The 24,154-nt window shown below is 35.4% G+C and overlaps 1 protein-coding gene across 1 annotated transcript in view; it reads right to left on the bottom strand.

Annotated features, from left to right (window-relative positions):
* sertad2b (SERTA domain containing 2b) overlaps window positions 1-22,583 on the bottom strand; it is a 49,052-nt gene extending 26,469 nt beyond the window's left edge. Inside the window, exon 1 of the mRNA XM_051125615.1 lies at window positions 22,319-22,583. The gene's annotated coding sequence lies outside the window, so the exon portion shown is untranslated. The remainder of the gene's footprint in view (window positions 1-22,318) is intronic.
* Window positions 22,584-24,154: the final 1,571 nt, after the last annotated feature.

The following is a 24,154-nucleotide window of genomic DNA, read 5'->3' as shown; positions in this document are numbered from 1 at the left end:
GTTGGTACTTCTGCAGCGATGTAGGATGATTTTGAAATGATTTTTGGAGATGAGGTAGAAAATACAATTTTTCGACATACCCTAACTGTCTTGAGCCCGAACACACAGAGTTCAGGGAGAGCAAGACAAGACGAGCGTTTGACATGAAAAAGTATATAAATCGTATTATTTTTATAAAAAATAACAGATCATTTCGCTAGATAAGACCCTTCTTCCTTGGCTGGGATCGTTTACAACCGCATTTGGGATCGTTTGAAGCCGCATTTAAACTGCATTTTGGAAGTTCAAACTTGGGGCATAGACGTCCACTATATGAAGAAAAACGCTGAAATGTTTTTCTCAAAAAACATAATTTCTTTTCGACTGAAGAAAGAAAGACATGAACATCTTGGATGACAAGGGGGTGAATACATTATCTGTAAATCTTTATTTGGGAAGTGGACTTCTCCTTTAATGGTTTGTTAATAGCGAGAATTGGACCTTAAAATAAAAGGTGACCATAATTCGAGCTATTAAATGACAAGGAAAAGTTTGTTTAGGCTGTAAAACACTGTGTGGTGATTGACCACACATCATGTTCTCACACAGTAAAAAATACATTGCGGGGTAGAGCTGCATGATTCTAGATAAACTGAGAATCAAACAGAGATCAGGATTCTCCTACGATTCTAAACTAAGCAAAATAACATACATTATCAGCCTCATTCTATACAAAGATGTTTAAATAATTTGAATGAATTATTCATTCATAAATACTTCACTTGTTCCATTACTGAATGAATCCGCATTTTTGAACGAATCTCTTGAATGAATGATTCAATGACAAATTTTAACAGACACTTATTGCCACCTAGTGGCAAAACAATGTAATCAACAAATGTTATATGAAGCACCAGTTAGTTTCAAAAGATGATTTGCTCCATTTTTATTAATGTTTATATCCAAACTATAAACTTTTTATCCCAGTACTTCTGTGATAATATGAATGATTGCAAGACAGAAATTATACTGTGTGCTTGAAAAGACTGTTTGTGAAGCCATTTCATAGCGAATTTAAACATTCCGGTATAACTTTATTAAAGGTTTAATAAACACAGACGAATAGTTGTCATTCAGAAATCAGATTACATGGGTGTTTGAATCGAGATCGCAACCTTTAAACGATTAATCATACAGCTCTATCGTGGAGCAAAGGGAAAACTGACAATGCGCTGACAGGCAAAACAGAGCAGGTTACTTTTAATTTGAAACAAAGCCTCAGCTTTCGAATTTTGTCATTTTTTTTAAAAATTCAAAAAATAGATACCATTTTGTGGCTCTTTAAAGGAGAAGTTCACTTCCAGAACAAAAATTTACAGATAATGTACTTACCCCATCATCCAAGATGTATGTGTCTTTCCTTCATCAGTCATAAAGAAATTATGTTTTTTTGAGGAAAACATTTTAGTAATTATCTCCATATAGTGGACATCTACGGTGCTGGTGAGTTTGAAATTCCAAATTGCAGTTTCAATGCAGCTTTAAAGAGTCTAAACCAGGGGTGTCAAGCTCAGTTCCTGGAGGGCCGCAGCCCTGCAGTGTTTTGTTCCAACCTTGCTCCAACACACATACTATGCAGTTTTCAATTAAGCCTGAAGAACTTGATTAGTTGGATCAGGTGTGTTTAATCAGGGTTACATCTAAACTCTGCAGGGCTGCGGCCCTCTAGGACCGGAGTTTGACACCCCTGGTCTAAACGATCCAAGCCAAGGAACAGGGGTCTTATCTAGCAAAACAATCTGTTATTTTTCATGTCGAAAAACTCCCATCTCATTTTCTCCTCCAACTTCAAAATTGTCCTACATCGCTGCACAAAGTGAACATGCAAAAAAGGTCAAACACCCTTTACAAAAAAGGTAATAGAGCTATGTAGGATGATTTTGAAGTTGGAGGAGAAAATGAAATAGAAGTTTTTCGACATACCCTAACTGTATTGAATGGGGCTGCAAAGAGTACACGTGCATGGCAGAGCTAGATAAGATAAGCATTAGAGGTTAAAAAGCATATAAATTCTTTAAGCACCTTTCTTTTCATCTGGGATCATTTAGAGTCCTTTGAAGCTGCATTTAAACTGCATTTTGAAAGTTCAAACTCGGGGCACCATAGAAGTCCATTATATGGAGATCATTCCTGAAATTAATGTTTTCCTCAAAAAACATAATTTTTTTACGACTGAAGAAAAAAAGACATGAACATCTTGGATGACAATGGGGTGAGTATATTATCTGCAAATTTTTGTTCTGGAAGTAAACTACTCCTTTAATGTGTCGTGACAGATCGCTGTAGCACCTCAGTTTAAGCAGCACGTAAACGGTCTTTTCCTCTTTAATAGTTATAGCATAAAATAAACATGAACGAACATCAGAAAGTATCGTTTCAATCATGGAAAGACTTTAGTACACACTATTTCTCAAGTTCAAGTCCACCAACGTTAATCTACTCTCGTGTTTGGTTTGTTCATTGGACAAAATGGCAGATTCTGCATTATGAATGGTCAGATCGCCTGTCAATCAAGCTCGCAGATGAAGAGTCAATTTATTATATTTTCAAAAAAAACTTGACATTTTTATTGAGAAAAATATATTTGAAAGTGATTACACTCACATGTATTCAAGGTGTAAGGAATTATCAGAGATCAAATACCACATTTCATTACATGTACACTTTTCTTGTTCCACATGACAATTACATTTCTGTTTTTCAGTGTTCCTTATTTGTCACTGGCACGTTCTCTGAGTGTGTTTGTGACTGTGTCCACTGGCTCCATCAAAACTTCATCACGTGTGCTTGTGAGTAATTTGCCATAATGTCTGTAAATAATGCGTTTAAATGAAAGCATAATTACATGGGCGAGCACAAAACTAAGCAAGTCTTTCTGGTGTGTGTCGGCGCACTTAATGCCCAGTGAATTATTGCATTCCTATTGTACTATTCATAGACTCACGACTAATGTAACAGTACCAAACCCATGTTGGGAGAGACAGTAATTGTAGAAAACAGGTACCTTTCTACAGTGGTCACACTAGACGGCAAACATTCCCCTATCGTGACTTGCCATTTCGTCTCCGGCTGACTAATTCAATAAACATTTCAGCGTTGGATATTGCAGAATCTACAAAACTATTTTCTCTAACCATACTGGATATTTGTCTTTCTCACATCAAGCAGTTGTTTGATAGGGTACAGTTGTTTGATCAGTGGTACAGACAGTACCGCTGATTTTAAAAAAACATTTATGAATATTAGTCACAGCTGAAGATGGCCTGAGTCATAAAAAAACATGTTTTCACCGGTTTTTTCCTACATGTCTTCAAACTAGAAGACATGACAGACAGAAGAAGAAGAAGAGAAAAACAGCAGGTTTGAAATGAAAAAGATCGAATGTCTTGATGAAAAACAACTCGTAGCAAAAAGCAATCATTTTGGTATTTAGGGCTTCTGCATGCCAGCACCTCCGTATTCAACATGTCTCTTGTGTTTTCAAAATTGTGGGCTCCTAAAGAATGTCTCAAATCCCAATTTCCATGTTCTTCTTTTTTTCCCCTATTTAATTTTGGTATTTTGTGGTCCACTGCTTTAGTTATTTTAGTTTCTGTTTACTTGCTGAAAACACTACAGCATTTGTTGCCGTGTCTGCTCCTTCTGAAATGGCCTGTTGAAGAGAATGAAGCCACAGATGTCACTAAGAACATCAAACACGGAGAAATGAAAGGCACCAGAGTGCTTAGGATTGTGGGTAATGAAATGATTGGACGACCCTGGACCGAAGCCACAGCTGAGATGTCACTTGGGATAAGAGCTACGCCAATAATCACTGATCACAGTGTGATGTTTTCATACCACTATCGATATTAGCCAAATTCAGAGTCTGATGACCCAAATTATGTCCTGTAAAACAGAAAAATGAGACAATAATTATATATTTGCAGTCCAGACTCCCTTGAGCCAGGCCATTTATGGGTACATTGTTCAGCCTGGTCAGTGTGGTTGTTCGAGGAGCACAGTGGAGTGATCTTTGCGGTGGGCGCGTACGAGGAGTCTATTTACAATGGATGGAGGAAGACCCCTATGGAGAAAGTTTGCTGCTCCAATAACTAAGGTCCAAACTCACAACTCGACAACACAAACACAACATTACGATCGCTATGAACAAATATTTTAGCAAAATGTACATTTTAGTCAGAACTATTGAGCTCCTGTTCTGTTGCGCACACTCCGTTGGACGTGCACTCGTTCAGTGAAGTCTGAAGTTTAACAGAGACTAGCTTACTGTCAGGACAATCAGTCTCAAATGCATTAAGCATGTTTTTTTTCTAAAAACTTCTTGGAAACAACGGTCGCAATCAAGAATTCTGATATTAAAATAGAACATGTTGTTTGTAGGAATGTTCTTTTGAAACAACACCAATGTCTAATGGTAACATCCTCAACTGTAAAATTACTGTAAAAACTAATTTAAGCAACATTACAGCTTAAATACAAATTTTGAAAATATCTAGATTAATAAACATTAATAATTTATTAAATAAATCATAACAAAAACACTGCATAAACAGTACTATTGTGTAACATACAGTTATAAGTTATAAAATACAGTCAAGGACAAAAGTTTACATACCCCTTGCCGAATCTGCAAAATGCAAATTATTTTACCAAAATAAGAGCTGTCATACAAAACGGATGTTATTTTTTATTTAGTACTGACCTAAATAAGATATACATAAAAGATGTTTACATATAGTCCACAAGAGAAAATAATAGTTGAATATATAAAAATGACCCTGTTCAAAAGTTTACATATGCTTGATTATTAATACTGTGTTGTTACCTGAATGATACACACCTGTGTTTTTTTGTTTAGTGATAGTTGTTCATGAGTCCCTTGAACAGTTACAACATAAGACATAAGATACTTACATGTTTCCCAGAAGACAAAATAAGTGATATTTACCCACAGCTGTTAACACATTGTGTTTCCTTCTGAAGCACCAGTGAGTGTTTGAACCTTCTGTAATAGTTGTATATGAGTCCCTCAGTTGTCCTTAGTGTGAAAAGATGAATTTCAAAAATATACAGTCAGTGCTGGAAAGGGTTCGAATACACAACAATGCTGAAAAACCACAGAATTTGTGGAACCTGAAGGATTTTTTTCTGAAGAACAGCGGGCAGTTTAACTGTTCAGGACAAACAGGGGCTCATGAACAACTATCACTAAACAACAACAACAAAAAATAATAATAATACTAATATCACAGCTGTGGATCATTCAGGTAACAAAACAGTATGAAGAATCAAGTGTATGTGTTGGATAATTCGTCACTATCACTGTCTGTCAATCAAAAAAGGAATATGTCTGCTGCTCTTACTGCTGCCAAAAAGGTTATTCTAAAATTGTGGTTGGATACATCTACTCCGGTTAAATTGACGTGGATGTCATACTTACTGGACATTGCCCTTATGGAGTGTACCACAGCCAAAATACATGGTGCCACTAGAAAGACAATAAAATTTTTCTTGGACCTTATTGACACTCTGTCAGACCTCTTGAAATCCTGAGATGTACGTGTTATAGGGGTGTCAACAATAATCGATTCGGCGATGCATCGCGATGCGGGGCATGAACGATTCAGCATCGATGTGGCAGAGTGCCATAATCGATTATGTCACTGTTTATTTTCTGGCGGAAAATAAAGTTGTGAAGTTTCAAATACTTCCGGTTCCGGGGGAATAACAACAACAACGAGCAAGATGGCTGAGGCGGAGGGAGATGACCGCGATAGACGGGTTATTAAAAACGCGCCCAAAGCTTAGAAAGCGGACATCTGGGCACATTTCGGATTTTATGAAGTGAATGGGAAACTAGACAAGTCTTAAACACTGATTTTGATTGTGTTTGAAAAGCACTGATTTTGAGCATTTTAGAATTTTTGATTGGATCGCATTTTATTTAATTTAATGCATCATAGAATCGAATAGCAGCCAATAAAATCGTTTAATATCTGCTTGTATTGCCTCATGACTTAAAAAACCTGGTGAATCATAATCGAATCGAATCGTGAGGGCAGTGCCAATGCACACCCCTAACGTGTTATCACGTCAATACTGTTCTGTAATGTACTGTATCACAAGTTTTTATTTTACTTAATTTATTTAATTTGTTTATGTATATGGGCAGATCTCAGGCTCTGCTGTAAAAAGTTATAAATCAAAAATGGTTAATAAAGAGTAATAATAAAAATAAAAGAATCAAGTGTATGTAAACTTTTGAATGGGGTCATTTTTATAAATTCAACTATTATTTTCTCTTGTGGACTATATGTAAATGTCTTTTATTTTTCAGATTCTGCAAGGTGCATGTAAACTTTTGACTTCAACTGTATATTTATATATTCTATTTTATATAATATTTAATAAATGTCATTTTTTTCCTGTGATGGCAAAGTATCATTTTCCGCAACCATTACTTCGGTCTTCAGCATCACATGATCCTTCAGAAATCATTTTAATATGTTCATTTGGTGCTCAAGATGCATTTTTTTCTTATTATTGTCAATGTTAAAAATATATGCTGTAATATATTTTTTGCAAAAACCATCATACATTTTTTTCAAGATTCTTTGATAAATAGAAAGTTCAAAAGAACATCAATATTTAAATACAGTAAATGTATTATGTAAATGTTTTTACTGTCACTTTTGATCATTTTTGTGCATCCTTGATAAATTATTGCATTCATTACTTTCCAAAAAAATCTTACTGGCACTATCCATACCTATATAACTTGCTACATCTCGTTACCGTTCTCTGTGACTACATTTCCCAGCATCCTCTTCAGCACAAAGCCATCTGAACTAATTTTCTTCAGCAGTCCGTTTTTCTTTGTACTAATTGCACTCACTTACACAGTGATTACCTGACCTTCAGAAGAGCACTAATGCCTCCTTCGGTTAATATCAGCCTCCTTTTCCCTCTCTTTTTCCCTCTCCTGGTACACACACACACACACACATTAGTCTGCTGTATCTGTGCATGTGCCTGAGGGCTTCTCCGGCAGAGTGAAAGAGAAAAGCTTTGGCCATCACAGCTGTTCCCAATGCTTTAGTCCCCATTGCTCAGCAACAGAGAACAAAACAAAAGCACATCCCTCCCCTTCAGCCCTTTCCATCTCCTCCCATCCTCTCCAGCACCACTACCACATTACGAACCGTTCGCTCTACCCCTGCTCACACACACACACACCCCTTCTGTCCTCATAGCCTCACCCCTCCCACCATCCTCACACACAAACACCAAGTCCTTTGTCCACATTCACTTGGCAAAATATATATTCTGCACTAAAAGCGATTAGGAGTCTAGCCAGAACAGTAGTACAAACAGTAGACAACTCGTGTTCTGCTGAAACAAACCATTAACCTAAACAAATCTCCATACAAACTTATCGTTTTTGTTGATGTTGTTGTTGTGTTTCACTTGCTGAAGAACTTACTAAGACAAACACACTGTCACAAATCTAATCTGTCAACATAAATTTGGGAAAGACAGTCTGAATATTTGAGGCTAAAAGAACATAAACTTTTACACAGACTACATCCCCACAATGGCTGCAAAAATCACATAGATTCAGCAAATACGTAGGCCCAGGCTAAACGTAAACACTGAGAGCAGTGAGTCAAGACATTATTTTAACTGGCATGGTAAATATAACATTGGGTCGAAAAGCATTTTAAATGCTTCTTGCCCAGTCTGAGGCAGACATATTGCTAGTCACACAAGATAGAGTGGGAGGCGAGAATATAGGGACAAAATCCGGCCAATATAATGATTTATGTAAAAAATTTATATTGACTGATAACCGATGACCTACCAATATTGTGTATTCATAGTAGGGTGTTTGGTATTGACAAAAAATGTTATCCCAATATTGAAAAAAAAAAAAAAACTGCCAGTAGGTGGCACCAAGTCACAGATGTAATAAGTCATTGAGTCATTCATTCAAATGATTTGTTCAAATAGCTGATTCCTTCAGGAAATAAGTAAGTGGTCCAAGGTGCAGTGTGTGTAAAGTCACATGCTCAGTATGTACTACATTTCAATTTGCGACTGGTAAAATACAGTATGAACGTGGGTAGTATGTTATGCCATATCTGCCATGTTGTTACTTTCCTAGCAGCGTCAGTTGTGCCGCTTCACTGCCATTCACAAATCCCCTCCCATGGATCAAATGCACTTTTCGTCTGCTGTTTTTCGAATACTCTCAATTCGGACATATATAGCAGGGAGGGATTTGATTTTGGACACAGTAGCTGTCTTTATGAATGGTTCACTGAATAAACAAATAACAATGACACTATTGTGTCTAAAATGTAAGTGAATTCATATCAACTTAATGTTTATTCAACTGTTGTCAATCAGTATCACATTTCTAATCATGCTGACATTTGAAGAATCTCACTCGTGATATTGTTTAACTACATTATATGACACACACACAAAAACTAACTCAAACAAGGTAATTTTATAATTTGATGAATTCTGAGTCTTGTTTTTTTGCGAACTGATACAGACTGATAAACACTGTAAACGCTGTAAAAATGCAATAAAATTTTGGGTTTATTTCCAGGTTTAAATTAGTCTTTGAATCTCAGATTTTCAATCTTTCATTTGTAACTCTAACTCACTGCAGGTTTGTAAACAAGACAACTCGCAATTCTGACTTTTTTGTGTGATATAAACTTGAAATTTCGAGTTATAAAGGCAGAATTCTGAGAAAAAAAAAGTCAGAATTCCACGATATAAACTTGTAATTCTGACTTTTTTTCTCAGAATTGTATAGTTTATATCTCACAATATATAACACAAAACTGATGTTAAAAAAAGATATTAAGGAGAAATTGTGAGATATAAACCCTGAAAAAGTCAGAATTGTTCGTTTATATCTCGCAATTCTGATTTTATAACTCGGATCGTACAGACAATACAGATTGTACAGCCCTAATTCATAGTAAAAATGCAACAAAATTTTTATTTTATTTCCAGATTTAAATTTGTCTTTGAATCTCAGATTTTCAGTGTAGCTGTTGACTTTTGAACTCCCTTGCAGGTTTGTAAACAAGACAACTTGCAAGTCTGACTATTTTCTCAGAGTTGCATGATATTTCGAGAAATAAGGTCAGAATTATGATATATAAACTCGCAATTCTTTTTTTTCCCTCAGAATATTATAGTTTATATCTCACAATTTATAACACAAAATTGCGAAATATTAAGTGAGAACTGTGAGATATAAACCCACAATTCTGAGAAAATATCAATCTTTTTTCCACTGCAATTGCAATTTTACATCTTACAATTCTCAGGAAAAAGTCAGAATTGCGAGATATAACCTTGCAATTGCAAGAAAAAAGCCAGAATTGCAGGTTTATATTCTGCAATTCTGACTTCATTTCTCAGAACTGCAAGCCTATATCTTGCAAATCAGATTTTATAACTCCATAGTAATAGTAATAATCCATAGTAAAAGTGCAATAAAATTTTTGGTTTATTTTCAGGTTTAAATTAGTCTTTGAATCCCAGATTTTCAATGTAATCGCTGACTTTTGAATCCCAATGCAGGTTTGTAAAAAGACAAACACTGACATAAATAAGGCGGTGGTGTCTCCATCTGCACGATGAACTTAGGCAAGACAGTAGGTTGCTTTCTATCTTTTCTAAACTTTATGTTGTGCAGCATGATGAGGACGATTAAAGAGAAATACAATATGTGTCTCCTAATAGAGGTTTAAGGTGCTCAGTTTCCCAACAGCCAGCTGACAATAGGGAGAAGCGGTGCCTGTCAAACACCAGGTCACAATACTGACAACCCACCCAATCACCACGAGCAGGAGGGCGTGAATCTCATATGGCACACAGTGCCCACAGCCTTTTCTCACACCCAGCCATGATTTTGACCCTGACACGCTACGTGAACGAGTCGGATTAGATATCGAGCATCTGTTTGATGAAACGGTGAAGGCGTCTGAATGGCTTGCCTCTCTCTGAGACAGCTGCTGTGCTATTAGAGCTTCTGTAGATGCTCCAATGGTTCACACCTCAACAGCGAACACAAGAAATATAAAAATATGGGTCCCACTTTACATTTGGTGGCCTTAACTACTACGTACTTACATTTAAATTAATCATTTGGTACAATGCATGTATTTACGTTGTACTTATATTTAAAAAATACAGTCATGTAATTACATCTGTAATTTATTTCTGTAGTTACATTTATAATTACAATGTACACTTTAACCCACCCTTAAACCTACCCATACCACCAAACCTCTAACCTTACCCGTATCCCACCTCAATAGTAGCAAAAGTGTTTTGCAATACAATATGATCAAAATAAGTACACTGCACTTTTTTTTTGATGTAAGTACATTGTAGTTAAGGTCACCTAATATAAAGAGGGACCAAAAATATGTTTCTCTCTAATGAATCTCTCAATAACCTCCATCTTTATCAGCAGTTTGCAAACATTTTCAGGCCATTTGACTCTAGGTTGATATGTTACATACTGTACAAAGCTGATAGTTGCATCTTAAACCTTACCTACAGTATATGAAACATTGTTTTTTATATACTTTGCTATAATACTTGCACGGCAAAGCATGAAGGCTCATTTCTGCCACTGAATACAAAATAAAAAAATGGAAATTTTGTTTTTTCTCAGAATTGTGTGAAACAAACTTGTAATTCTGACTTTTTTCCTGAGAATTGCAAGATATGAACTTACACGTTTGAGTTATAAAGTCAGAATTATGAGAAAAAGGTCAGAGTTGCGAGATATAAACTTGCAATTCTTAGAAACAAAGTCAGAATTGACTTTATAACACAAAATTGTGAGTTATTAAATGCGAACTGTGATATAAACTAGCAGTTCTGAGAAAATATCAGTCTTTTTTTCTACTCAGAACTGAACTTTATAACTCGCAATTGCGAGTTTATATCTCCAGTTCTAAAAAAAAAGTCAGAATTGCAAGGAAAAAAGACAGAATTGTGAGATACAAACTTGAAATTATGACTTTTTACTGAGAAAAACATTAGAATTACAACATCTAAATCCACAATCGTGAAAAAAAAAGTCAGAATTGTGAGATAAAAAGATAAAAACGAGATTCCACAGCAAAGTCATATACTTAAACATCACATTTTAAATTTACTTAATACTTGAAATGTTTTTTGCGTCGGTGATGAAATTTTTTAACTTGTAATAAAAATGCAAAAAAAAAACTTTTAAAATATTTATTTGACTTGTATTATTTATTTTACTTTAAAACATTAAATTAAATTAAATTAAATTAAATTAAATTAAATTTTTCCAAAGCAGTTTTACACACAACAGAAAAGCAAAGAAAACCACAGGTAACAAAAAACAGTGTTTTACATTTTTCCACAAATATTACAGAACAAATCCTTTTAAAGACTACCTGTTGAAGACCTATGGTGTATAAATTTTGACTTTTTTTTTTTAAATCAAAAAGTACCAGTATCAGTGCTGTTCAAAAAAACCTTTAAAATACTTAATCAGTTTAAGAAAATAGGCTTTCCGACCATCAAGAAGTTTCGAAAGACCACTGCTTACAAGAGTGAGCTTGCTTCAACATGTCAGGTTCATTGTTTCTATGTTAACTAAAAGGTTTTTTGTACAAGATAGTTATTTTAGAGCTTCTGGCGTCGGGAGAAGAGAAGTTGGCTCAATGCGGTGTGATAATAGACAGTTTTATAATAAGAGTCGAGTCGACTTTGCTCCACTCCACAGACATAATGAGGAGGCTGGACGAGAGGGCCAGGCATGTGAGAATGCGCCCTTTATTCCTGCAGCTCAGAGCCTCACTAAAGCCTCTGTTGTGCGGGCCTGGCATACATTTATTACACAGGGCACCAAACCAGCGCCGGTTCTGCGTCTTTGACTACAACATGGGGCTCAGATGTTAACACATGGTGCACACTGTGCAATGAGCCCACAGCAGTTAATCAGCTGATAATTACCTCGCTGGTGTAAACACAATCACGACCATAGGCACCAGAGCGACTGTGGAATGACAAGAGGTTTATTATTTAAGTACTCTGATAAGGTACCAAGCATGCAAAGTAATGACACCTTATTAAAACACGGTATAAATTGGAACTAAAGCTGCACATCAAGACATATCTGGTGTTGAGGTTTGTAACTTCTCGTGTGAGAGGATGGGGTTTGATCTTTCTTACTGTACTCAGTGTCCTGCTGCCTGTCTGATAAGATCCCAGAGACAGACACACCCCTGGATTCTCCTCATCTATTATTCAATAACACCAACAATTCACAGCACAATCAGACTAGAGAAGAGACCATTTGAAAAGCAACAACAACGCCAGGTCTCTGACATACAAAGAGATCAGGGAGGATGCAGGACTTTCATGTCTATGTAGGCTACTTGCTTCTTTGCATAATAAACCAATGATAATAGATCAATAAACATTTTTGTAAGATTCAAATTAGTAATCTCTTAGATGCAAATACTGAATTAAATCTACTGTTCTATTCAATTGTAATATGTATTTAAATGTATTTAAAAAGTTTAAAAACATACAATTTAAAATAACTGTACTCTATACTGTAGTAATATACTTTAACATTTTATTTATTCCTGTGATTGCAAAGCTGAATTTTTAGCAGTATTACTCCAGTCTTCAGTGTCACACAATCCTTCAGAAATCATTTTAATGTGCTGATTTGTTAATCGATTTGAATTATTATCAATGCGTAAAATAGTTTTATATTTTTGTGGAAACTGTGATACAGTTTTTTCAGAATTAAACAGAAAACTGAAATGTTTTGTGAGATTATAAACGTTTTTACTGTGACTTTTGATCAACTTAATGCATCCTTGCTAAATAAAAGTATACATTTTTTATTAAAAAAAAAAAAAAAAAAACGTACTGACCCCAAACTTTTGAACGGTATAGTTAATTTGTGGGCAAATTCATTACAGTTCATAAGAGAAATAGCAGGAATTAATTGTTTTTCAATAATTCAGTTTGTGGAAACCATGAATTTAAATATATTTTAAATATTTTTTCACATATCACACTAATTCTCACCTAAAACTACATGACTTTAGAAGATTTTGAATATGGTACACAAGTTACACTACAAGTCAAAAGTTTATGAACAGTAAGAGTTTTAATGTTTTTTCAAAGAAGTCTCTTTTGCTCTCCAAGCCTGCAATTATTTGATCCAAAGTACAGAAAAACAGTAAAATTTTGATTTTTTTTTACTATTTAAAATAACTGTGTTCTATTCTATTTTTTAAATGTAATTTATTCCTGCCGCCAAAGCTAACATTTTTTTAGAATTATTACTCCAGTCTTCAGTGTCACATGATCCTTCAGAAATTATTCAAGTATGCTGATTTGATGTTCAAGAAACATTATTATTATTATTATTATTATTATTATCAAAGATCAGCAATTATCTAAAATAAAAGATTTTGTAACATTATACACTATACCATTATACGAATTATAAGAAATGATAGAAATTAATACTTTTATTTAGCAAGGATGCTTTGAATTGATCTAAAGTAATGATAAAAATATTTGTAATGTTACAAAAGATTTCTATTTCAGATAAATGCTGTTTTTCAGAACTTTCTATTCCTCAGAGAAATCTGAAAAAATTCTACTTATCTATTTTCAACATAATAATAATAAATGTTTTGAGCAGCAAATCAAAATATTAGAATGATGTGTGATTGGAGTAATTGATGTGACTGAAGAAATGATGCTAAAAATTCAGCTTTGACGTCACAGGAATAAACTACATTTAAAAATACAATTATTTAAAAAAATAATTATATAATTATATAATTACATAAAATATATTATTTTAAATAGTTCAAAAATATTTCAAAATTTTACTCTTGTGCTGTACTTTGGATAAAAAAAATGCAGGCTTGTTGAGCAGAACAGATTTCTTTAAAAAACATAAAAAATCTTACTGTTCAAAAACTTTTGACGGGTAGTGTATATGGACTTATTTAATGCACCACTTTAATCCATCCTTTTCTCAAAATCAACATCCACCATTCACTGTAATTGTATGGTCAGTGCAATCAGCTATTTTTTTGTGTTCAAAAAAGAAATGAATGACACGAGGGTGAGTAAATGATGACAGAAGGTTCATTTCAGGGTGAACTGTCCCTTTAAGACATGTTCACTGCAGGTCAGAGAGATCTTGTATGTCCAGCAAAAGATGTGTGCTTTAGTGCTTAGTCATCAGAATTCCCCTGCTTTCTGCAATACACACAGGAGCGTATCAAAGCAAACCTCAGGGAGAAAAACATACTACACCACATTATTATTCAATTATCAAATACTACTGATTATAGCTATCTTTATTTTTCCTTAACAGAAAAAAAAAAACAAATATAGAACAACTGCAGTTCTCTACATTCTAAATGAGCTCATAATGATTCCACACATTTACTGCAAAGCACTGACAAATGAGCAAACACACTATATGAAATCATTCACACACTAACCTCTAGTCTCTGGCCAACTTAAAGACATGCCTGCATACAATGTTTTAATGTATTCGGAAATGGTTATTGATTTACCATTTTCCACCCACAATATTCAAACAACTCATGACAAACAAGAATGTTTTATATGAGAATAGAGGGAAAATTCTTCTAATGCACAACTTATGCATGCTGCACAAATGTTTCTCATGCTAGAGGAGGGAAGAAAGACTGCATTGAAAATATGCCAGATAAACCGACAGAGAAACAGAGCAAGAGAGACTGAGATTCTTTATCAGGGGTTTTCCTGCATTTTTTGCAAGTGATTTTATGAAATTGAATAATATCTGATGCAATCTGTGTGTTTATGTGGGAACCACTAAACCACAGTACATTTGACTGAATAACGTAAAACAGATTACTTATTTGAACCACCATACTGAACCTTATACTTTCAGAATTTTATACTTCAAAACACTATAGAACAGAGGCTGCGCTAGACTTCAAAATTGTTCGTCATTTTACGGACAGGATCGTTAAAATTCCGTCATAATCTATTATTAATCGTCATTGTAATTTTCATATTTTAATTAGAATGACACATTTAATTGCTTTTATTTTTGTTCACATTTTCGTTTTTAATCATGAACCTACAGGACGACAGCGCAGTGTTTAAAAACAACGAAATACGCTAGGGCTGGGTTAAAAAAATAGATTTCTCGATTCTCATTTTAATGAACCAATATTGATTCTTAAATGACAACCGATCTCTTGGTCTATGCTGTTTTCTGTTGATAAATGAACAGTACATAGTGCGTCTTCCTTCCAATAAATAACATAAATAGGCTAGGCTTTGTGTTACTTTTGATATAAAACAAAGTCTCAGATTTCAAATTCTATCAATTTCCTTAGAAAATTCAAGCAATAAATACCGTTTTGGTGCTCCTTAAACGAGAAGACCACTTTCAGAACAACAATTCACAAATAATTTACTCACCCCCTTGTCATCCAAGATGTTCATGTCTTTCTGTCTTCAGTCGTAAAGAAATGGTTTTTGAGGAAAGCATTTCAGGATTTTTCTTTATAAAATGGACTTCAGTTGTGCCCCCCGATTTTGAACTTCCAAAATGTAGTTTAAATGCAGCTTCAAAAAGCTCTAAACAATCCCAGCCAAGGAAGAAGGGTCTTATCTAGCAAAACGATCAGTCGTTTTTTTTCGGAAAATAAAAATGTGTATACTTTTTAAGCACAAAAGCTTGTGTACCACAGGTTCTGGGATGCGCATTCATGACGCTACGTACTATTGAATCAGGTCGAAAGGTCACGCCGAACGTAGGTGGAACCACAAACCCAGTGTTTACAAAGTGAACGCGCAAAGACTAAAAAAGTGCAAGTAAGTCAAATGCTGTTTACAAACAAAAAGGTACAACGTGTTTGACGATTCTGAAGTTGTAGGAGAAAATAAGATGGAGTTTTTCGCTATACTCTACCATTTTTAGCTGGAGTACACAGACGATGAACTTAGACGTGATTCGTAGTAGTGATGGGAAGTTCGGGTCATTTTACCGACTCGGATCTTTGAGTCTCGTTCTGCAAAATGAACAAATCTTTTTTCGAGTCATTCCTTTAATTTTGTTTACCTGCCTGTGCAAAATCAAACGAATAGGAAAACATTTGTGATAGTTTTGTTTTTGTTCTGGATCCCTTGCTCTGCTGCCACACTGGAGCGCACTCGCCACCAACTGGATAGGGATGGGAACTACAGCTACAATTTACAATAGATCACCCTCAGTGTAATCTGTCAAAATGACGGACGGCCTTCAGATTTTTGCGTCACTGATAAAAAATTTCCATCAGTGACGGAGAATTTTCGGTTAACGCGACCTCTGCTATAGAAATAAAACATTTCAACATTCTGAAACAATGAAAAAAGAAAAACAGTGCCATTTACTGTAATAACACCACCTGTGGTAACATATGGCTAGATTTGTATTCAATCATCAGTTAGGGGAATGAGGAAGTCTGTTGTATTTACTAACTATGGCATTTGTTTTCAGAGTTTAGATTATCAGGATCCGTTAATTAGCACAAATGCCACAGTTAAACAGCTGAGCAACTATGGGTAATCCATAAGGGGAAGCACAATGTAGAAAATATGCTCACATCTACAGTCTGAATATTTTAAATTGCCCAGTATAAATAAGGTAGAAGTACAAGATTTGGTGTCAAATTCACAAGGTCCCGGATCAATACAACTATAAAAACCTGATCATGTTAAATATCAATCGACTGTAAGTATTTACTGTAATTAACAAACAATAATGTACATAAACTACCTTCAAACCCCACTCTGACCAGAAAATCCATTCACAGCAAATCAGAACAGTCAATTTTGAGCACATATAAAGTAGACAATGAACTTAGGATTTGAGAGCATGTGGAGCTTCATGCATTGTCATTGTGTGTGCAGAAGCTTAGCATGTTTGTTAAGCCATGGAGAATCCCCTCTGAGCTATGGTTTTCCGAGGCCCCTCTCCGACTCGTTCTCTCAGGCCTCCTCTTTCTTTAAAGGTGGGTGTATAAAATATTAATGCTGCAGTACAACTGGCTGTAGGAGAGAGGCCTCTCTCTCTCTCTCTCGATGTGTGTGCGTGTGTGTCAGAGAGACAGCCGGCTAACTCTGGCACTGCTGCTGTTCCAGAGACACCCGATCTCTACAAAGCTCCCGACCTGCTGGGGCCTTCGCTGCCACTGCTACTGCAGATCATTTCAGAGTAAATACTCGAGAACACTGACTCAATATCAGCACTTTATTATAATGGTATTCAAATTAAAAGCAGTAGTTCTTAAGTGCTACTTGTATGCGTCACTACATGCATATTCATTTAAATGTCTAAAAGTTTAAATAAGTTATCTTTTTTTGATTTTTCTAGTTGCTAATTGCTAAAATATTCTTAAGAATGAATACCAGTATTATAAAGTCACTTGTATCAGCACTTGGAGGATGAGCAAATCAACCACATTTCTCAACCCAGGCTCATTTTCTTCAAAATGAATGATTGCTTCTTGCACATTTTGCAACACTTTCAAAGTAAAATGTCCAGCAAGTGGTGCTAAAAGCACATTAAGTTTTATCTGTAACAGATGAACATGAATCTGGCAATGTTTTATTACATTGATTGTTGTATGTATCGCGCCAGTTTGGAAACCCAGCAAGTGGTGTTAAAAGTTCATTCCCTATCGTACTTGAAAATAACATACCACCTACCCTAAACATAAGCAATATTGTTTTAAAAAAGCAAACATGAGATGACGCATTTGTTGAAGCAACAATGTTATTTTTGCTTGTTTTTACGAGCTTCTTTATGGTGTTTAGCTCTCAGGTCTGTACCAAGTTTACTGTATCTGAAGTTCTGTACATATGCAGGTGATTATATAATGCAAATCTCAAAATATTAGTTTACATATGTTTTGAGGTCATAACATAAACTTGTGTGAGGAACAGTGAGAAAAAAAGTCTGATAACATGCCTCTTTAATAATAATTAGAGTAAAAAAGATTAAAAGTACTTCGTGTTCTCAACCCAGGCTCATGAAAATACATGCCTCTATATGGGTCATTTTATAATTGTGGGTACATTTCATGTCCGTGAAGTATGTTTTTAAAATATTTTCATCAATATAAAGCCACAATGCTTAATTTTCCACTACACAATTGTATTTTTCCCAATCACACTACTATATGTTGAAAAAGCCATATCTTTTGTTCAAAAATGATGTTCATATCACATACAACCCTGGTATTCAGCTGTCCGATTTTCTAAAGTTGCTCATTCTACTCATCATTTAAGCATGAAAATTACCTCAAATATAAATTAATTTCAGTTTTGCCTTCAGTTAGATAAGGTTATCAAGACAATAGGGTGTGTGCTTCAAAAATAATAAGTGCTTATTGTGATATAACTTGTTTTATTTGTGTCCAAAAAAAACATTGTCAACCAAGTTACCCACTAGAACCGCCCCCCTCTATAAAAGGAATGGTTTGTCCCATTCTCTCATAATTTGCACAGTATGATGATATTTCCTCTAGAAGCACATGGATGAAACACTAGAAGTTATGTTCTCACTCTTTCCCCTAACACTGGTTAAACTAGCAAACTTGTGTCAAGAGTAAATTAATTGACTGTCAACAGTGTTACACAAGTATTATTGCTGCAAAATTTAACAAGACAATTTAAATAAAACGTATGTTTTGTTTATGAAACTATATTTCTAAACATACCATATGCTCAGTAGTTCTAGGCTTCCATGTTGAGTATAGGCCTAAAACACTAAAAATGTCAACTAAGTTACCTGTCAACTGTGTTACCCAGTAAAGGTAACATGGTGGACAGTAGCAAACATAGATGGTATTTTATACACATATTCCTATATTTTATTTGTATACCGCTTATACAATATAGATTGTTTCAAAGCAGCAATGTAAGGTAATTTTTGGGTGTCTGAGTAAAAGGAAAACTTTTTTTCTTCACATTGTCAAATTCTAAATGTACCCCTAATTATAGAATGACCCTAATACATTTCTGCAACACCGTAATTATGTAGCTTACCGCACGTTTCATGGCAGTTGCAAAGTGAAATGTCCAGAGAGCGGCGCTAAAACACACGCTCAATACCTCTGACCGTGGCACATATTTCTGTGTTTTTATTACGCTGCTTGTGGTACGTATTGCGGTTGTTCAGATTCTGAATCAGAAAGTAACTGTGTGAAAAGTAGGCTTTATTAATCAAAACTTTGTACCTGTCATCATACTTTGTGTGAAAAGGAATAAAAGTTGTCAAGAGTTTTACTGCCTCTAGTGCTCATTTCAACTAGAAACTGCAGTGATTCTTACACAGATTCTTTTTTTTTTGTATTTTTTTTTTTTCAGTTTCGCAGAAATGTATATAGAGGTACGTATTTGCAGTAAGCCTGTGTTGGCTATTTAAATGTTGGAAACTGCAGTAAATTGTATGTTTATTGTATGTATAATTTAGGTAGAAGCACATTTTGAGCCTAGGTTGAAATTTTCTGAGGGGAATGACAACTAATTTGTGAAGGTATAAAAAACAGAGATTTTTCTTGTACTATCAAAGTTGTTTTTGAAATCTCACACCCGAAATGTCTGTTTCCAATGTGCTTTAGCCATTCAGAAGCATCAACACAAAATACACAGGGAAAATACCTGGACAGGCGCAGTATAACAAACTAATCGAGAAATTACATGTCTAGTCCTGATCAAAGTGTGGTGACTGACAGCTTATAACATATAAAACAGCAATACAAGAAAACGCCGGCCAGAGGTTATAGAGTTCTTAAGGGGAGTTTTGACACATCTCTCTAGAGGTTTAGCATTCAAAATCCCCAGGTCGTCAACATGCTTGACGCCTCAATACAGTGAATGTGCTTCCTGCACATTATAATGAAAAGCAGGTCACTGCCCCAGGCACTGGCAGTTCATTTACACAGAATTCAATGCAAATGCATTTGAGCAATTCTGTAACACTGGACTCGTAATTTACAGCACATTAAAACATTATAGACTGGCAGAAAATTTAACTATGACCATGTTACGGATTTAGGTCTTCCATGAGAAGATTAAAGACATAGGGCCGGGCCTAAGCACATGTTAAGGAATACAAAACAGAATTTACAGTCAGGAAGACTCCTGCTCCTAACTGGTGAATGTCATATTCATGCTGGACACTGTCATTATCCATGCAGGCTACACTCTGCAGCTAAATACAGTTGTAACTTCTCTTCTGAGTGCTTAATCCCACTCTGTAAACACAGAGTTTGGTTATTTATGGGAGTGACAACTGTATTCAACAAGCAAAGTCACTTTTGCATCCTTTTAAAGTTTAAAAACTAGAGCATAGGAAAGAGCGGCCAACAAAATGTCTTGCTTTGTTGTATCTCTTTATTGTAAAATACTGGGTAAAAACTAAACTTTATATTTTGACAATATACATATTATTAGATCATAACAGGCTGGATGGAGAGTATATTAATTGGTCAACATGACCTCTATTAGGGGGACGAGTCTGAACTCTGAGCTCTCTGACCCAACAGAGCACTGTACACAGCACACACCCTAATCTGGATTATCAACTAAATTAGATGTGTCTCTAATCCGCCATTGCCAAACTCTTGCCTTAACCACTTGTTTCCGGACAGGCGGGAAACACAAACCAGTGGGGCTTATATATCGGTATGTCATGTTTAAACCATGCTGATGTCTACGTGTTCCCTTCCAAGCTTTATCTACTTAGATATAACTACAAAATTGAATGTTTGAAAAATGTACAAGGCAGTTATTTCAGTTTACTGACATGTTCAGGGTTTATGCATGTAACACATTATTTTTTTGGCAGTTATTTTCAATGAAGGTCGACTTTTTAAAGTTGATGTGCACTTAATTTTTTTCTAAATGCATATTAATGTTATTGTGAATGATTAAATCGCATCCACCTTTTTCTTCAATGCGGAAGTAAGCCTATTAGCCTCTTACGGGAAGAAAAAGGTGGATATAGGTTATATTTTATCAAAATATCATAACTCTATCTTTTGGTGAAACAGCAGACTTTTCTCTGGTGACCTATGTAGGACTTCTACAATCATTAAGTCCACTTAAACCCCGCCTACATCTCAAGGTCCAATCAACAACCAGTGAACTGAACCACATTTTTTTCTTTTCCATAATTTATTACACTCAAATCTATGTCACAATTTAGAAGAAAAGATCTTGTAAAGTCACTGCTTCCATTTTATTGCAACTATTAAAAAACCTTTATTAAGTATTTTCTGGTCATAATAATGAGGTGCATTTTATGCAATCCAATTTTTTTTTTTTTTTGGCACAGATTTCACTCATGTTCAAGCTGGTCATGTGAATTCACTGCATTGACCAACAGTAACCTGCTTGGTCTAAAAGTTTAAACTTTGCTGAAATTTCACTAAAATTTTGGTAAAGTGACTGCACCTTAATTTGCACATTATTGAGGTAACTGAAAAGTTTGAAAACCCTGCTGAAACATACATATAGACCCAACCTTCTTTACTGTGGTTCAAGCTTTGCTTGTTGACTAATTTATTATATTAATTATATTATTATTGCACTCATCATTTCATAAAAATTATTTTGGCTTTAGAAGTTGCTACAGTCTGTACTAGCAGCTTGCACCACTCATTTCGAGTATCGAGGCCTATTTATCGGTCAGGAAAACTATGAAAGCTACTGATAAACAAATAGAAAAGAAAACTCTGCATGGCTACTGTATAAAAATATCAAGTACTGCACGCCATACGGGAGACCACTGCACCAGCACGTGAAGTCTCAACGGCCTTACAAAACAGTTATATAATAAAACCAAAGCAAAAAAAAAAAATTATTGCTTACTCGGGTCCATTTCAGCAAACCATCAACACCCAGCAATCATAAGTATGTCATGTGGCTCCCCTCGTTTGAAACATTAACTATTTTGCATCCAGAAGACGTAAGTGGTGGGCTTTCACTACTGGCTGGTTGTGTTTACAGACATGCCAAGTTTGTAGACGTGCATACTGTATGCAAACAGGTTACTGCTGGGGTCAATACATGCACGTCAGCACGCTTGCAAGAACGACCCACATCAAGACTGACCTGTCAAAACACAGGACTTTATGTTGATAATTCAGTAGGAACGTCCACTCACCCTTCTGAAGGACTTGTGCGATCCGGTTAAATGAGTGTAAATCACTGAGTGCTCAGCGGATTTATTCTCGAATGCGTTTACATTGTATCAGTGCATTCTGCATGTCTTGCTAGTCGACATGAATTCACATGGCACTTTTTGAGCGCCCCGTGCCTCATCAGCCTGAGGAAAAAAGTAAACAGTTGCACATATGAGAATCAGACTTCAAAGTGTCCCCAAAAGTAGTAGGCAGGTTGCCTTCGGTGACTCTCCTCGTAGTCGCAGTTGCAAGACATTGGATTTGAATGATAGGTTGTTCTGTGAGTCGAGGCGGAATCCCAGTTCATACGCCCCGCCCCCTCTGGTAGAATCAGCCAATCAGAATGCAGAACACGCTGCTGCTCGACATGTTATTTAAAGAACCTAACAGACTAGTAATGTGGTGTTTACAGCACGAAGAAAAAGTGACGGAGCAGTATGTGAGCTCAAAAATCAGTCTGAAAAACATTTCACATTAACAAAGTACACATGAGAAACATGTCTACTTTTTAAAACAAATATATAATGCTTATATGTTTTCTAATGGGTCGCTGCAGTATCTAATTGAAGTATCAATGGTAAGTTTCAGATTGTCAGGTTTGAGTTCTTCAAGTGGCGGAACTGAGAAAAGGCAGCATCTGGCAAGATGCCCACCGACAGCTTGGCTCAATCTTTTTTGTTACAAGTTCAGTCTCTACTGCATAACAGGAAATGGAGTGTTCAAAAAAGCCTGCCACTGCGGAAAATAGGCATTAACTAAAAAGAAAAAAAAAGCAGGGAAAGTGGGAAAGATGTTTTCTCTCACATGCTTGTTCTTCGGTGAATTCACCAGCAAAGGGGAATGCTGAGTGTTTACACTAATGTGTGACTAAATGGGACAAAGGGCCAAGAAAGTCGACCTACATTGTGTATGTGTGTGTGTGTGTCACAGCTGATGGTGCGTGGTCTGATGGAATAAGTGCAAACAGTCATTAATCTTAGAGTCTGTCGTTTGATTTCAGGTGTTAAGGGTAAAGCTTGCTGTCCTGACAGACTGGTCATTATCTACTAACCATAACATCCCTATTAGACTGCAGGTCTCTTAAAAATAACAACATTTATGACAATATAAAGTGTATAATGCAAGTGTAATATTGTCATAATTCTCACTGAGAGAAGTGATTTCATAAATCACTATGAAGCAAATCAGTTAATTATTAACATTGCTTTTGCAAGAATAAAAGGCTGAAGAAGAACAAAAATAACATTTTTTCAGTGCATCAACATAATATTACAAGATTTTGTGCTTGTATGTCGAATAAGCAATAGTGTCTGACTGTTTACAATCACACCCAGTATTTTTCTCAAACAGAGAAAGGACTTTACAAGACAGAAGACTGCCATCTGGTGGTTAGAGAATATTATTACAGACTTAAGAAGGTAAGTTCTGCTTTTCTCTCTTATTTATTCGTAACATGCCTGTCTTTTGGTTTATAACACATCAGACCACAAAAAGCGCAGTAGACTATCCACCTTTTTCTTCAACAAAGTAAGCCTATGGGTGAGACTTCCGGTTCATTATTTGCAATAAAAAAATTATGAGAAGAATAACAACGTGCAGTAAATTGTAAATCTGTTGTACCACAAACCAGTGTACTCATAATTAGGATAATACATTAAAATAATATGGTAAGTGGCACCAATTTGTCAAAACGAACAGCAAAACAAGCTGTTTTGTACAGCTAAAAATAGCTGGACCTGGATGAGACCGGAAACCAAACCCATAAAATTTACAAATGGCCTCGCCCACTCTTACGAGAAGAAAAAGGTGGATAGATG

Source organism: Labeo rohita, chromosome 13 (assembly GCF_022985175.1).
Source record: "Labeo rohita strain BAU-BD-2019 chromosome 13, IGBB_LRoh.1.0, whole genome shotgun sequence".
Lineage (NCBI taxonomy): Eukaryota > Metazoa > Chordata > Actinopteri > Cypriniformes > Cyprinidae > Labeo > Labeo rohita.
The sequence above is the reverse complement of the archived record's forward strand: the minus strand, read 5'-3'. Positions and strand labels throughout refer to the sequence as shown.